Source organism: Trachypithecus francoisi, unplaced genomic scaffold, assembly GCF_009764315.1.
Source record: "Trachypithecus francoisi isolate TF-2019V2 unplaced genomic scaffold, Tfra_2.0 Lachesis_group0, whole genome shotgun sequence".
Lineage (NCBI taxonomy): Eukaryota > Metazoa > Chordata > Mammalia > Primates > Cercopithecidae > Trachypithecus > Trachypithecus francoisi.
In genome coordinates, this window is record NW_022681453.1 from 148,194,799 (window position 1) to 148,211,967 (window position 17,169).

Genomic DNA, 17,169 nt, shown 5'->3' on the forward strand with positions numbered 1-17,169 from the left:
GTGAAAACACCTTTCCAAAAATTATAACTGCGGAAATTATGGCAGTAAAAAAGATCAGACCTAACAGATGCCATCTTGCTTCTAACCTGTAAGCTCTCCTTGTTTATTCCTGGCATAGGCCAAACTAACCTTGGGAAGGAATTTAGTTTATAGTTTAACTTTTAAAAAAATTGGTAATAGCCCTTTCCCAGAAAAACAAAACAAAACAAAACAAAAAAACCTTCTTGCCTGGAGACCAGCCTGTCTTTGTAGTACTAATGAATTAGCGACAAGATTAGAAATTACAGTTTAGGTGCCATGTAGCCTCGGTCTGCAAGATTGTGAACCTCCCAATTGTTCCTGGAAATAACATCACTGTTGTAAAATTTAAGAGTAGTGCTCGAGACATTTTGCAGACCCTGTGTTTTAACACACCATCTAACACTGCCCAGACCAGTAATCTGGCTCACCCAGTTTTGCGATCTTTCCCTCAAATGGAAGACAGCAAGAAGAACACACTTCGACCCCCTGTGATTCCATCTACAACCTGACCAATCAACACTCCCCACTTCCCTTGCCCCTACCTGCCAAATTAACCTTAAAAACTCTAATCCCTGAGTTTTCAGGGAGACTGATTTGAGTAATAATAAAACTCCAATCTCCCACACAGCTGGCTTTACATGAATTACTACTCTTTCTCTATTGCAATTCCCTTGCCTTGGTAACTTTGTCTAGGCAGGGGCAAGGTGAACCCATTGGGCCACTACATTACTTACTAACCAAATTGTTCCTTTGGATTCTAGAGATGCACAAAACTGCACTTAAGTTGTTTTTGTGTTTATATCAAATATGTTATAACAGAGAAATCCGTATGTAGCTGTAGTTGCCAGTTTCTGCTGGATAAGGCTGCATTAACAAATCCTCCAAATCTCATTACGCCTACAAAAGAGTAGTTTATTTCTCATGTTAGCAACTGGTTGCTATGAATATGTTGTGACTCTATTCCTCATGTCTTAGTATAGAATCCAGGCTGAGAAAGCTGTCACCATCTAGAACATGCTTGCTTTCATGGCAAGAAATAACAGCAAAGGAACAGGTGGAAATGCACAGTGGTTATTAAGATTCTCTTAAGGTGTGGCATATGTAACTTTCTCTACAATGCTATGAACTGAAGCAGTGGGGTGAGGACTTGTAACTTCAGAGGGGACCCTAGATGTCATGTGGCAATTGGTGGGGTTATATAATCCTCTTACTGGGAGGGAGAGCAAATATTTAAAAATAATAATAAAATTGATGATTGACTCTATTATTTCCACATTTGCTATTAAACCATTAAACCATTAAACAGTAATACTTAAAATATAGCATGTCATTTACTAAAAATAGAAAAAATGGTACATATTTAGCATAGAAGTGTAGGAGAGGCAAATCTTGACCTCTACTCTCTCAGAGTCTCCAGTTTGGTTAAATTGACAGATTAACAGGAGAAAAGCATGCCAATATTTTACATAAATATGTGAATCTCCACAGTAAAATGAAGATCCAAAGAAGTGGAAAAACCTTATGTGTTGAGTTGAACAAAGAGAATCAATTGTGATAAAGTAGCTAAAATACATGAAGAGACCAAAGAAAGATGAGTTATTTTAGTGTTCTGATTGTGCAGAATTCTCTCAGCCTTGACTTCCTATCTTTGGTGATAAGAATGTTTCTTTCGGCCGGGCGCGGTGGCTCAAGCCTGTAATCCCAGCACTTTGGGAGGCCGAGGCGGGCGGATCACGAGGTCAGGAGATCGAGACCATCCTGGCTAACACGGTGAAACCCCGTCTCTGCTAAAAATACAAAAAAAAAAAAAAAAAAACTAGCCGGGCGAGGTGGCGGGCGCCTGTAGTCCCAGCTACTCGGAGGCTGAGGCGGGAGAATGGCGGGAACCCGGGAGGCGGAGCTTGCAGTGAGCCGAGATCGCGCCACTGCACTCCAGCCTGGGCGACACAGCGAGACTCCGTCTCAAAAAAAAAAAAAAAAAAAAAAAAAAAAGAATGTTTCTTTCATCCCGGTACAGGGATGGCATCTTTCAGTTGGGAGATTTATCTACTACTTTCAGGAAAAAAAGGAGAGGTCAGAGTACTCCTCCTGAACCTGATATTTTTCCAATGCCTTGAGCTCAAAATAATTTTTATGCCAAAGAGGCATATTTTGGAGCAGCATACACTGCTATTCTTTACAGGGAAGGAAAAGGCATTTTTAAATTAGTAATCAGTGGTGACATTTAGCTGTAGGAAGGGAGAAACGGTTTTATTTTCTCTTTAAAAAATTTACCTATAAATTGCCATAATCATATTGTAGGTTCAATGAATGGGATAATTAATATTATTTGTAAATTGCCAGTGAGCTTTCAGTAGGTGGATCTCATTTAAAAAGAGTTGAACCTGGAGGACGATGTTGAGAATTCAAAATACCTTGAAACCAAAATAACCCCAAATAGTTTTACTTGAAAACTAATTTTAATGTGGCCCTGAGATGAACAAAATATCTGTTTCTTAGACATCACTACACTTGCGCAGAGATATTTTCCATATAAAAATACATTGATTAGTACTAGAGAGACTATTTTAACATATGGTATAATAATCTTAATTTGTAAGCTTCTATTAAACTGTAATGTCACAGTTGTAGAGAACTAAGTAGTTTATAATGTGCTTTAGCTTACAGTTCAGTTTTATAATCACTTTTTAAATTAAATATCTTACTTCATTTAATCCATAATTTCCATACATTTCAAAGAAAATAAATATTGTATGTAGGTATTTTGCTATTGACACAGTAATGTTTGAGACTGTAAACCAAAAATAAAATTTTAAGTCACCCATCTGACTGAATGGATGCCTCCTGTCAGCTAAGGGAATTCCAAAGTAAACTTGAAAGCCTAGTTCAGACCATGATAGAAAGGAGGATTGGACATGCTTTATTATACTTTCCTCCCTTTGGAATTCAGGCACAAATTTCCAGTATTAATGTTAAAACAGGGATCTTAAGAATGACAAAACGGACTTTTTGTAGCCATAAGATACCACATTCCAACCTGACGCTAGTAAAGCATCACGTGACAAATAGCAGGCCCTGTATGAAATCAAAGTACTTTACCCCAAAATATATCTTTCTGATATATTTTGAAATGATCCTGCAAAGCTCTCTTGCAAAAACAAACAAACAAAAAACAAACAACCAAACAAAAAAACCCTGCATTCTGTAGAAATTCTCTTTCTCTTTTCAAGTCTTTTCCTGATCCAGGAGAGATTTAATTAAGAGTCTGGGCCGGGCGCGGTGGCTCAAGCCTGTAATCCCAGCACTTTGGGAGGCCGAGACGGGCGGATCACGAGGTCAGGAGATCGAGACCATCCTGGCTAACACGGTGAAACCCCGTCTCTACTAAAAATACAAAAAAACTAGCCGGGCGAGATGGCGGGCGCCTGTAGTCCCAGCTACTGGGGAGGCTGAGGCAGAAGAATGGCGTAAACCCGGGAGGCGGAGCTTGCAGTGAGCTGAGATCCGGCCACTGCACTCCGCCTCAAAAAAAAAAAAAAAAAGAGTCTGGCAGCCTCTAAAGTCTGATAAGAGACATTTACCATCTATTCTTTCTGAATCCTGCTATCTGGGAGCTTCGTCTACATAACAAGAATGTTAGTTTCCATAAGCCCCTTTATCTTAACCCCAAGTATTTATTTCTGCTGACTTTAGTCAAAACTTAACTCTTCCAAGGGACTGCCAATCAGGAAATCTTGTAATTCACCTCTGATCTGTAAGCGCCCTGCCTCAAGATGTCCCACCTTTCTGGACTGAACCAATGTTATCCTTACGTTTACTGATTGTTGTCTTTGCCTGTTACTTCTGTCTCCCTAAGATGTATAAAAGCTGTAACCCAATCACCTGGGGCACACATTCTCAGGACCTCCTGGGGTTATCATGGATGGTGGTCTTTATATTTGGCACAGAATAAATCTCTTTAAGTATTTTTACAAAGTTTGACTTTTTTTGTTGTTGTTGTTAACAAATCTTAATATAGATATTTCCCTTCAAATCATGTCTTTGATATAAAAGAGGATGGGGGACAATTCATGGGTCTTATCCTTATGTTCTGCGTATTTGCCCTCTTCTTCCATAAATATGTTTTATAAGGATAGAGATATTTGCAAACTTTCCATATAATCAAAACTTTAATATAATGTAAAATGACACTTTCTTCTAATAAGAGTAAAAATCAACTTACCAAAAAATTTATTGTTTTTTTGATTTATGTGTAAACCATGTTTTTTTTTTTTTTTTCATTTAACAATCAAATAAAGTGTAATTTTCCAGTAAGAAAGAAAATATGCTAAAACTCCTAGGAAATTATTTTTTGACAGTTTAATTTATATCAACATCATTTAACAAGTTTTTTAAATAAAATCAGGCAACTGAAATAATATATTTGCATAGGATAGATTTTCTAATCAAAATCAAATTATATTGAGCTAACCCAGCAAGCACAGAATAAGTACTGAAATGCATCCTGTTCAGAATTAAGGGCTATTATGTGCAAGTCGACTTTTTCTGCCTCAGATATTAGCATAGAATTTACCATATTCTGGATAATCTTTGAATAAACATTATTGTTTTTATTTTCAAAGATGTTGTTTCAAAATTGTGTCTAGTTGCAGCACTTTGGGAGGCCAAGGCATATGGATCACTTGAGGTCAGGAGTTTGAGATCAGCCTGGCAAACATGGTGAAAACCCATTCCTAATAAAATACAAAAATTAGCTCGGCATGACGGTGGATGCCTTTAATCCCAGCTACTCAGGAGGCTAAGGCAGGAGAATCGCTTGAACTGGGAGATGGAGGTTGCAATGAGCCAAGATTGGACCACTGTAATCCAGCCTAGGTGACAGTGCAGGATCCAGTCTAAAAAAAAAAATAAAGGAAATTAAAATTAAAATAAGAAAATTAAATTACATATAAATGTAAATAAATCTTTATTAGATCAGAACAAATAAAGCAGTGATTTTGACTACCCAGTAATTTTCTAAAAATATTGGCTTAATTTATGGTTTCTGGAGGGTACAGTAAATATGTAACCATATATGTATTTAAAACCACTAAATTTATATCAATCACAGAACACCATTCTATGTTTATCTAACATGGTGCTCTTGAAATTTTGAATTATATAATGATCATTTTTGCTATAGCAGCATTGTTTTTCATTCACTAAATCTCTCCCCATCTATTTTGTATTGTTACTTTAATTGTATCTTAAATTTAATGAAATTATTATTTAGCTTAAATTGTAAACAACTGTTGTTCTAGACTTAACTTTACAAAATGGGTACGCATTTATTTCTAGAAGTTGTGGAATTCCTGTTAGGAAGATATGGAAAACCTTTCATCAAAACATTACTATCACTGCTGATTATAGCAAAGAAGTGATAGTAATGGTAAGTAATGGTTACCAAACCACATGACTGAAAAACTTATGGCCAAATAGAGACAGATTGTAATACTGATCAAAGAGCTGTGACCTAGATGGCAGGACACGTGAAACAAAACTCAGTCATACTATCAGAAAATAGAGCTGAGTTCTTTAGGTTTTAGATGATTCTTGTTTAAAAATGGGAAAATTGAACAATTTAATCAGTGACATCTTCCAAAATGATAAATCTGGAATTTACATAATTTTTGTAAATTATCTCATGTGATGAAGAAAATTCACCTTGACAATCCTTTTTAGATTTTGAAAGGTAAAATGTATGAATCTTATAATTATATTAGCAATTGACAAGTGTGTATGTATCCTAAAATAAGACAAAAAACACACAAAATTCTACTTTTAACTGTGCTGCCTAAGTCTCTAGTTATTCTCCAATATTCTTATTTCTATAACATTTTAATGTCATAACCTCCATATGAACCTACTCCTTTACAATTCAGAATAATGCAATTTTAATGTATGTATTATATAAAAATTGTTTGTATCTATGATGTAGATGCAAAATACTCATTACATTGATATTCTAACCTTTCTAAGGATCTCACAGAGATATATCCATTTATGAAACAGAGAAAAACCAGATACATTCAAATAAATAATCCTGTTTTCCACAGTGTCAAACAGAAAATCAGATGTAAAGTATAAAAGCAAAATTCCAGTTAGAAAAACATTTATTGTTATATAACCAAATACATTCAATGGAAGAATCCAGTACTATTGTTTAACAAATTTCATCTTCTTGAATATGTTTTCAATTATTTGTAGCATTTAAACAAGCTTCTATTCAGTCATCAGCTTTTCATTCTTTCTGTTTAATATTGCTCACTTCTTTCCTATTCTCATCAAATACAGTATTCAAATACATGGAAAGGTGATTAACCAAAGCTGAGTGAAAGTTGGCTAAGTATAGAATTATCACCAAGTTAGATATCATTAGAATGGAAAATTAGTAACTTATAAAAAGCAGCATTGTAGATTTGCATGCAGATGTGAACGATTCAAGTCATCTAATTCTATAACTCTTTAAACATTTTCATCATAATCCAATGCACAGATTTTACTTGTACGAAATAGTTTAACAAATTATTTTCTTGGTGCTGTTTTACAAAGATAATGCAAGAACTTTGTTTTAAGGCAGAATTCTGAAGCTGTGTTCACATTACAAATAAATTTTCTTACATATATATATATTCTTGTTTCTTTAAATGTGTGCATCTTTGATAGTTTTAAATTGTTGTAAATCATATCATACATACAAAAATATAAATAGTATATGTGTATGTTTTAAATTAATAAAAAATTCTCATGCTAACCACCCAGTTTATAAAAGTGCATTATATATATATAGATCTGTATCTTTATTTATTTATTTATTTATTATTATTATTATACTTTAAGTTCTAGGGTACATGTACAGGTTTGTTACATATGTATACTTGTGCCATGTTGGTGTACTGCACCCATCAACTCATCAGCACCCATCAACTCGTCATTTACATCAGGTATAACTCCCAATGCAATCCCTCTCCCCTCCCCCCTCCCCATGATAGGCCCCGGTGTGTGATGTTCCCCTTCCCGAGTCCAAGTGATCTCATTGTTCAGTTCCCACCTATGAGTGAGAACATATGGTGTTTGGTTTCCTGTTCTTGCGATAGGTTGCTGAGAATGATGGCTTCCAGCTGCATCCATGTTCCTACAAAGGACACAAACTCATCCTTTTTTATGGCTGCATAGTATTTCATGGTGTATATGTGCCACATTTTCTTAATCCAGTCTGTCACAGATGGATATTTGGGTTGATTCCAAGTCTTTGCTATTGTGAATAGTGCCACAAGAAACAGACGTGTGCATGTGTCTTTATAGCAGCATGATTTATAATCCTTTGGGTATATACCCAGTAATGGGATGGCTGGGTCATATGGTACTTCTAGTTCTAGATCCTTGAGGAATCGCCATACTGTTTTCCATAATGGTTGAACTAGTTTACAATCCCACCAACAGTGTAAAAGTGTTTCTATTTCTCCACATCCTCTCCAGCACCTGTTGTTTCCTGACTTTTGAATGATTGCCATTCTAACTGGTGTGAGATGGTATCTCATTGTGGTTTTGATTTGCATTTCTCTGATGGCCAGTGATGATGAGCATTTTTTCATATGTCTGTTGGCTGTATGAATGTCTTCTTTTGAGAAATGTCTGTTCATATCCTTTCCCCACTTTTTGATGGGGTTGTTTATTTTTTTCTTGTAAATCTGTTTGAGTTCTTTGTAGGTTCTGGATATTAGCCCTTTGTCAGATGAGTAGGTTGCAAAAATTTTCTCCCATTCTGTAGGTTGCCTGTTCACTCTGATGGTAGTTTCTTTTGCTGTGCAGAAGCTCTTTAGTTTAATTAGATCCCATTTGTCAATTTTGGCTTTTGCTGCCGTTGCTTTTGGTGTTTTAGACATGAAGTCCTTGCCCATGCCTATGTCCTGAATGGTACTACCTAGGTTTTCTTCTAGGGTTTTTATGGTATTAGGTCTAACATTTAAGTCTCTAATCCATCTTGAATTAATCTTCGTATAAGGAGTAAGGAAAGGATCCAGTTTCAGCTTTCTACTTATGGCTAGCCAATTTTCCCAGCACCATTTATGAAATAGGGAATCCTTTCCCCATTTCTTGTTTTTCTCAGGTTTGTCAAAGATCAGATGGCTGTAGATGTGTGGTATTATTTCTGAGGACTTTGTTCTGTTCCATTGGTCTATATCTCTGTTTTGATACCAGTACCATGCTGTTTTGGTTACTGTAGCCTTGTAGTATAGTTTGAAGTCAAGTAGCATGATGCCTCCAGCTTTATTCTTTTGCCTTAGGATTGTCTTGGCAATGCGGGCTCTTTTTTGGTTCCATATGAACTTTGAAACAGTTTTTTCCAATTCTGTGAAGAAACTCATTGGTAGCTTAATGGGGATGGCATTGAATCTATAAATTACCTTGGGCAGTATGGCCATTTTCACGATATTGATTCTTCCTATCCATGAGCATGGTATGTTCTTCCATTTGTTTGTGTCCTCTTTTATTTCACTGAGCAGTGGTTTGTAGTTCTCCTTGAAGAGGTCCTTTACATCCCTGTAAGTTGGATTCTTAGGTATTTTATTCTCTTTGAAGCAATTGTGAATAGAAGTTCATTCATGATTTGGCTCTCTGTTTGTCTGTTCCTGGTGTATAAGAATGCTTGTGATTTTTGCACATATATATGTATCTTTAAAGCTTTCTGTTTGCCTCTCTCCAATTTTGTCTGCATTTCTGATTCCTGCAGTTTCTGAATTTTGTGTTTATCATTCTCTTGCTTATCTTTATAGTATTATTGTGTATCAATGCATCCTTAACACTACACTGCTAATTTGCATACTTCATGCGCTTTACAGAAGTAGAATTGTATCCTGTGTATTATTCTGTGATGTTTCTTTTATTTAATATTGTGTTTTCTATTGTTACTGATGGATGAGCTGTTTAAGTTGTATTGCTGTATGCTATCCCATTATGAATGCTACCACATTTTATGTATCTATTCTCTTGTCAAAGGAGAATTGGATTATTTCAAAGTCTTGCCCTTCGAAATGGTGCTGCCATGAATACTCTTGCGCTTTTCTTCACAGCAAACAACTAAGAATGGAATTGCTGGGCCACATTATATTCACATCTGTAGATTTACTAAATAATGCAAGGTTGTTTCTCGTGATGGTTATATAACTTCATCCACTAACAATTTATGTGTTGCAGTTATGCCACATTCACACTAATAATTTTTCCATGACATTTTAATTCTTGGTATCTGAGTGTAGAACTTTTAGCTTATAATTTTATTTTCTCCCACTTACTAACCACTTTTCATATTTGTGTTTTCTCTTCTATGAACTATTTCTCCTGTTTAAGAAATTCTTAGACTTGTTTACTTTCTCTCTGTATCTGTTTACTTTTCTCCCATGCATGTTTTGGAAGCATTTTACTTTGTAGCTCACCCAACTGCAGTTGCTCCTTGAGAACTACTTTACCTGGGAGTCACTAACCAAGCCTGGTCTAGGATATTAGGCCTGGTCTTCCGTGTGCCCTTTTGTGTGGTGGATTTGAGTCAAAGCCTTGAGACACCATGTATTACTGGAGGTTCCAGCTTCAGCTCCTACTTAGTTCTCCATAGTAATATATTTTCATTGGCTTTAAAAGATTAAACATAATGATAATCAGCATTTTTAACTGGATTATACCTGGAGGTTGTTTCAAGTCTACCACTTTTCTAGAAGAAGTTATTTGATTTATCTTATTCAGAAATAATTCATTTGGTACAATATCCGTAGATGAAGAAGGTTGTGATATCTGTGTATCCAAGTTTTGTTTGTGTTTATGTTCTCACAACATCATATTACCTTGTAACTCAGTTAAAATGTCTTTGTTTGTCATATCCAAATAATTCCTTATTTGGTGGTATGCTTGCTCTGTACTTTGCAATACTATAGCCCCTCTCTACCACAGTTGCTAAAATTGGTAGTATCTGACTCAAGAATAGCTAGCATCTCAGCTGATCTTTCCATTAGAATGTGGCCCAGTATAAAATCGCCACAGAAAGAAACACAGGCCTTATGAAGACCAGTTAGAGATTCTATTTTATATTTGTTCTGGGCAATATAGTCTCCGTCAATTGTTAGGAATGTGTTTGGTAAAAGTGAACTGAATGAAGCCAAAGCTAAAATAAAGAAAAGTTACATTGAGAAGACAGTGAGTTTGCTAATTACATCAGGATGGCAGAGCAGACACTGACAAATTACAAGAGAGAATAAATATTTCTTAACTTCTACTCTTGAAGGTTTATTAAAGATAACAAGTTTCCTGGAGCTTCCTTGTAAAGGTGAAAATGCACCCATGTCCAGTGCTTGAAAGAACAATTGTATTAGAATGTGGGGGAGTGCTATATGCAGGAAAGGACCAGACCTTTTTATTTCCAGCTTATTATTGATCAATAATTTAGTAAATCATAATTAAAATGAAATACTTGAAAAATGAGATAGAAAACAGATAAGCAAAAGGCAAGGTCATATTTTTAAAATTAAATTCATCAAACAAAAGACTCCTCTTTCAGGTTCCTATAAAAGTCTAAATGGTTACCTCCATATTCCTGAACTCATTTAACTGATTAGTCACATTGGCAGAACATGCACTGGCTGTGGACCACACTTTAAAAAGTACTGGTTTAGAGAAACTCACCTGTACTTTCCCTGTGCTTCTACTTCGGCACAAATAGGGAGGAGGGGGGCCATTTTTACCTCCTTCCCCAAGTTTTAGCATCTCCCCCATGGGGCTGTCACTCTGTTTACCGTTCTGTCAACTTCATCAGTTGGATTCAAGAAAAGAGGAAAGCCTACTCAAGACACAGTCTAGCATGATCATAAGCTTACACTTTCCTATTGTCTTGGATGGTGTTTTTTTAGTTTTAGAAGCTAAGAGTGCCATACCTGTGTATGCTTGCCTGTTTACTTTCTTTCTGTTCTACCATCTTGTAACTGCAATGTTGCAATTAAATTAGTTCAGACTCAAGTATAAATAATCTGTCATTTTGCTTTATGGTGGAGGAAGAACTTACATTGTGGAACAAAATTCTACATGTGGAGATTGAATCTTTTTGTCTGTGTAACCAGCGTGAACGGATATAATTGGGAACAACTGTTGCAATCAAGAAAGTAAGCATATTTTGGCTTCAGGATCTCACACTCAACAAGCACCTCGTCTTAGTTGTGACTAAAAGTTTACTTCTAGAAAAAGGAGAACTTCTGAATGCTTTGAGTGCAATGGACAGTTTTGATTCTCCCTAAGTCCATATGTCAGGGTGAAGAAGGACAGCTCTTGTCTGATCCAGGGAAAGGTCACTTCAAAAGAGGTTTTCTCAGAATTTAAAAAATTAACTTCTTCAGTTTCTGTTTTCATGCCTGATGCTATGGTCTCTTTGGCTTCCTTAGGGCAAGTCAAATCTTGCTGTTTCAAGAAAGCAATTTGTGGGAAGAAATATGTGTAGTTTCAGGGGATTAATAAAGCTAAACCAAGACCCAAGGATTTAAATAGCTAGAGGAAGATAAGAAATGGATAAACCACATTGTGACAGTTATTCTCTCAGTGCGTTTTATTAGGGCACTGAGGGAATATGATCAGAGAGAGTCAAGAATGGAAGCACAGGAATAGGAAAGCCTTTGATTTTTTGCAACACTGTGGAAAATAGTAGGCAAAATTGGTGCCTTGGTAAGCAATTTCTTCTGGTTGAAATTAAGTTAATAACCAATGGAAAAGAAGATTGGCAACAAGATTGACATTTCAATCAAGACTAAAATGAATATGTATATAATTTTTATTTTTACTTTATCTGTCTAGGCTAAACCTTCTTTAGTCCAGCTCTTTTAAAATCCTTTCTATGTCCCATTAGTGGAAATAACCAAAATTCATTTTCTTAAAAAATGTTATTGCTCTGGCTGGGCATGTGGCTCAAACCTATAATCCTAGCACTTTGGGAGATTGAGGCAGGAGGATTGCTTGAGCTTAGGAGTTTGAGACCAACTGGGCAACATAGAGAGACTGTGTCTCTACAAACAGTGTTTCTTAAAAATAGCTAGGCAAGGAGGCATGCACCTGTAGTCTTACCTCAGGAGGCTGAGGCTGGAGAAATGCTTGAGCCCAGGAGTTAGAGGCTGCAATGAAATATGATCATGCCACTACTCTACAGCCTGGGGGACAGAGTGAGATCCTGTCTCAAAATAAATACCTAAGTAAATAAAAATGAAAAAAATATATATTTTGCTGCAGTGGTTATGTTTGCTTTTATATTTTATAGTGATTGAGGCTGGTGTTAAATTTACATATTCTGTTATCTATTTTGATGCATGGAATTGGTGGTCACTGTTACGGGCAGAATTGTGCTCCCTCAGAATCCATATTGAAGTTGTAACCCCAGGTACCTCAGAATGTAGCTGCATATGGAGATAGGACATTTCAAAAGGTAATTAAGGTAAAATGAGGTCATATGGTGCACCCCAACCCAATGTGACAGGTGCCCTTATGTCCGGAGGAGATCAAGACACACACACAGACAAAGGAAATACCATGTGAAAACACAGGGAGAAGACAACATTTGTAAACCAGAAAGAGAGGCCTCGGGAAGAAACAGACAAACAAACAAGCAACAACAACAAACTGCTGACACATTGAGCTCAGATTTCAGCCTCTGGAAATGCGAGAAAATAAGTTTCTGTCGCTAAGCTACCCAGGATGTGGTATTTGGTCACGGCAGCCCTAGCAAACTAATGCTAACATGTAGAGACATAGGAGGAGAGGTTTAACTTTGGAGAGGTGGAAGAAGTTCCTTTTACTTCAGTAGAGAATATGTCAGGTTTCACTGCTGAGTAAAGAACCACACTTCTACCCAGACATCAGAATATTGCTCATTTTGGCTTAAACTGAACAAAATATAAAATTTTAGAGGAAAAACATGCTGTATGGTAATTACTTTGTCATTAAATTCTGTAAAGGAATGTGACTTTACTTGTGGGTTTTAATGTCACTTGGGGAGTTTAATAATGAGAGACGGTTTTAATTTAAGTTTTGAGCATTTGTTATCTTATTAGTAGGTCTACTGTAAAATCTCCATGAATTATGCTGAACAATATAGGAGTTATTTACTTGATTGTTTATAGTTGGTTATTTGGTGGCTAAATATGTGAGAGGAATGAATATAAAAGGGATGATGTGCTGTACCTTAAAAGGTCAGCATCCACGCATGATGCCCACTTTTCCCATTTCTGGCTTCTATATTTTAAATAGTAGGACCTGCCTCCATGAGCTAGTCTGTGTGTGTGTGTGTGTGTGTGTGTGTGTGTGTGTGTGAGATGTGTATGTGTGTGTGAGTATATATATATACACACATATATATACATATATATATATATATCTGTGTAACAAATTATCCTCAAATACTAGCAGCTTAAAAATACATGTTTAGCATTTCACAGCTTCTGTGGGACAGGCATAGAGGTTGTCATAGCTCAGGGCCTCTCACAAGTCCTTAATCAAGGCATCAGCTGTTGGTACAGTCTACTCAGGATTTGCTTGAGGCAGGGTTTCTTTCCAAACTCATTCAGTGGTTGTTGGCAAGATTTAGTTCCTTATGGGCAATTGAACTGAGAGCCTCAGTACAGCACTGGCTGTTGGCTGAAGTCCACCCTTGGTTCCTTGCCGTGTGGATCTCTCCATAGCAGCTTATCACATGGCAGCTGGCTTTATCAAAGTGAACAAGAGAGACAGAGTGGCTTTCAACAAAAAGGAAGATACAGTTTCTTATAACTTAATCGAGGAAATGACATGACCACTTTTGCTGTATTCAATTTGTAACATATTTGTTGGAAGCTACTCACTAGATCCAGCCCATCCCAAGGACAAGTGATTGCACAGGGGATCATGTTAGAAGGCTGCCTAACTTTTAGCTTTATTGCTTCTATTTCTATAACTCTATGTGGATACTAGGTAGATAAAATTTATCCTTCAGCTTGTTTTTCAGATTGAAATACTGTAAATTCAGTGGGATTTACTTTGATTCTCACGTCTCAGTAATGTTTTCAAATACAATTTTTACAAGTAAGACCTGATTTTTTTTTTTGTCTATTAGTCGTGTGGTACTTTGTTTCCCATTGAGCTATTTTTCCTTATATACAATGGTTCCACATAAGGTTTTCAAGGGGAGTGTGGTCTCCAGAACATACATCAGAGGGTTTAGTAACACGAGAGCTACAAAATCTTATATTCAGCATCAAGGAGATAACAGTGATTTTCGTGACAGCATATTTGGTAGATGATTAGAAACAGAACATTGAAACACACTGAATACTGAAGATGACAGAGGTAGGGATATAGGATGTATTAACTCATATTATTCATTTATTCATATATATTCCTTCATAAATATTCCTTACTATAAGACATCATATAGAGGCACAAGGGATACTGTGGTAAACAACTAACTCAAAGTTTCTAAACATCATTTTAGTCAGATGAACGATTTTAAATAATGAATTTTGGATTTTTTTTGCAATTGTGATAAACACTATCAAGGAAATAGAGATCTATCCATGAGAATGCATAAAAGAGCAACCCTTAGTCAGAGATTATGAGAGGAGGCTACCTAAAGGAAATGACGAATGAGGTGATCTCTTAGTAAAAATTAGGAATTAATTATGTGTAGAGGAAGGAGAAAAGGATCCAAGAAAATAGAAAACTGTGTGCCAGGATTTTTAATTTGGAAGCATCATGGTTTCTTGGAATAATAATAATAATAATAAAAACAGGACACCAGTGGGCTATGGTATAAGTTGGGTGTCTTAGTCTACTTGTGTTACTATAATAAAATACATCACAGGAATTTATTTCCCACAGCCCTGGAGACTGAGAAGTCCATGGTCAAGGTGCAAGAAGGCTCAGTGTACAAGGAGGGTCTGGTCTCTTTTTCCAGGAAGACTCCTTGTTTCTATGTCCCCCAGACATGAGAAACGTTATGCACTCACATGATGAAAGAGATGGAAGAGGGAGACAATTGTGTAAAGCTGCTTTTACAAAGGAATTAATGCCTCACATTATCTAATCACCTCTCATGGGTGCCATCTTTTGATATCATCATCTTGGCAGTTAAGTTCCACATATGAATTTTGGAGGGGCACATACATTTCAACCACAGCATTCAAGATATTAAGTAGGGGCTGCATAAGCCATGTTAGAAATTTAGGACTTAAAATAGTGAGATGCAGAGAAAGAACACGACCACAAGGTCAGGATTTCTTTAAAAAGTCTGACTTTGTAGGGGGTTTAGGCAAATGTACCAAAGAAAGAATATCTGTGTATAGTAGGGAAAATTGTTATACCACAACTTATATGATGTAAAAATACTTTGCTCTTTAGTTTAATTAATTTTTATAATTTTCACGTAATTATCTACAATTTTACTCTTGAAACCCATACCACTTAATTTCAGGGTAAAATATTCTTAAACTTAAAAGTATCTGTCTCAACTTACCAATCTCTTTAAACTCTGCTGAGTTTGGTTTTCAAGCTTTTTCTTCACTCTTCCTTTTGCAAAGAGCGTCAGGTTGTAGTGTAAGGTTTCTGCCATTTCACGTGAATGAGGAATAGAGTGTTGACTGTGTTTGTGGATTTATGTGTTCTATGTGTCCTTGGTAGTTTTGACTGTAATAAAATAGTGAGATTTGAAAGCTGAGGCTTTTACACTGGACCGCGGATGATCAGTGCAGCTTGCCAGGTTCTTCATGACATCATGCTAAAACCTGAGCATCTTGGCAGGGTGCTCCTGGCTGTGAAGTCTTTAAAAACTGAGCTCTTTTTATCACGGTCACAGATCTTGATGGGTCTTCTGGTCCTCTCAGCACTTCTATGTGCAGTGCTTTCCCAGTTGCGATATGCTGGACATTTAGAATATACTGCAATTCTTATGTAACTTGGATAGATAGCTCCACTCAAAACATGCTGCATTATTGTTTTCCAACATGTTAGATGGCTGACTGGGGACCTTGAAGACTCCACTATGCTTTAAAAAGTATGTCATTATCCACAGTATTTTAGATTTCTCCAAATCATTGGTATAATTCTACCACATGTTCTCTTCAAGTAGTATTGTTTATGTGAACTCATGGCTTCCTTAAGTGTCATTTAAGGAATTTAAAACATTATTTCCTCTTTCTAATAATCCTTGACTTTCATCTTTTGTCTAGATATAAACTAAAAGTATTACTGTTGGAGGATTTAAAAGTCTGCATATTGTAGTACATTGAATTTCAGCTTTATTTGGAGACTTAGTTCTAGTTTCCCACATTATACCCTGTGTAGCTATTAAAACCCAAAGCTCTGGGTTATCAGGTGTATTAGTTTATTCTTGCATTGCTATAAAGAAATACCTGAGCCTCCATAAGTTATAAAGAAAATGGGTTCAATTGGCTCATGGTTCTACAGGTTGTACAGGAAGCATGGAGGCATCAGCTTCTGGGGGTGCTCAGGGAACTTACAATCATGGTGGAAGAGAAAGGGGAGTGAGGTTTCTCACATGGCTGGATCAGGAGGAATAGAGAGAGGGGGGAGGTGCTATATACTTTCAAAACAACCAGGTCTCCTGATAACTCATTCACTCACTATGAGGAGAACAGCACAAAGGGGATGGTGCTAAATCATTCATGAAAATTCCTCCCGCATGATCCAATCACTTCCCACTAGGCCCCTTCTCCAACACTGGTGATTATAATTCAAAATGAGATTTGGTGGGGACACAAATGCAAACTGTATCACCAGGCATGGCACAGACCCTGAAGGTTTATCATTGGCTTACTACCTAGAGTCATGACTGATCATGCTTATTTTTTATGATGTGTGAGTTTTAAATTTTCTGTTTTTCAAGTTCAGTTAATGCACTTAAACTATATTAGCTATTTGATAATAGCCATTCTAACAGGAGTAAGGTATTATCCCATTGTAGTTTTGATTTGCTCTTCCCTGATGGCTAGTGACATTGATATGGTTTGGCTGTTGTCCACCCATATCTCATCTTGAATTCCCATGTCTTGTGGGAGGGACCCAGTGGGAGGTAATTGAATCATGGGGGCAAGT

At 36.5% G+C, this 17,169-nt stretch overlaps 1 long non-coding RNA gene across 1 annotated transcript; it reads right to left on the bottom strand.

Moving 5' to 3' along the window:
* Positions 1–486: 486 nt before the first annotated feature.
* On the bottom strand, positions 487–16,905 carry LOC117077520. Its single transcript, XR_004434792.1, has 4 exons — positions 16,895–16,905; positions 11,244–11,249; positions 9,660–9,665; positions 487–586 (listed from the first exon to the last, which is right to left on the bottom strand). It is a non-coding gene; the product is annotated as an uncharacterized LOC117077520 (long non-coding RNA).
* Positions 16,906–17,169: the final 264 nt, after the last annotated feature.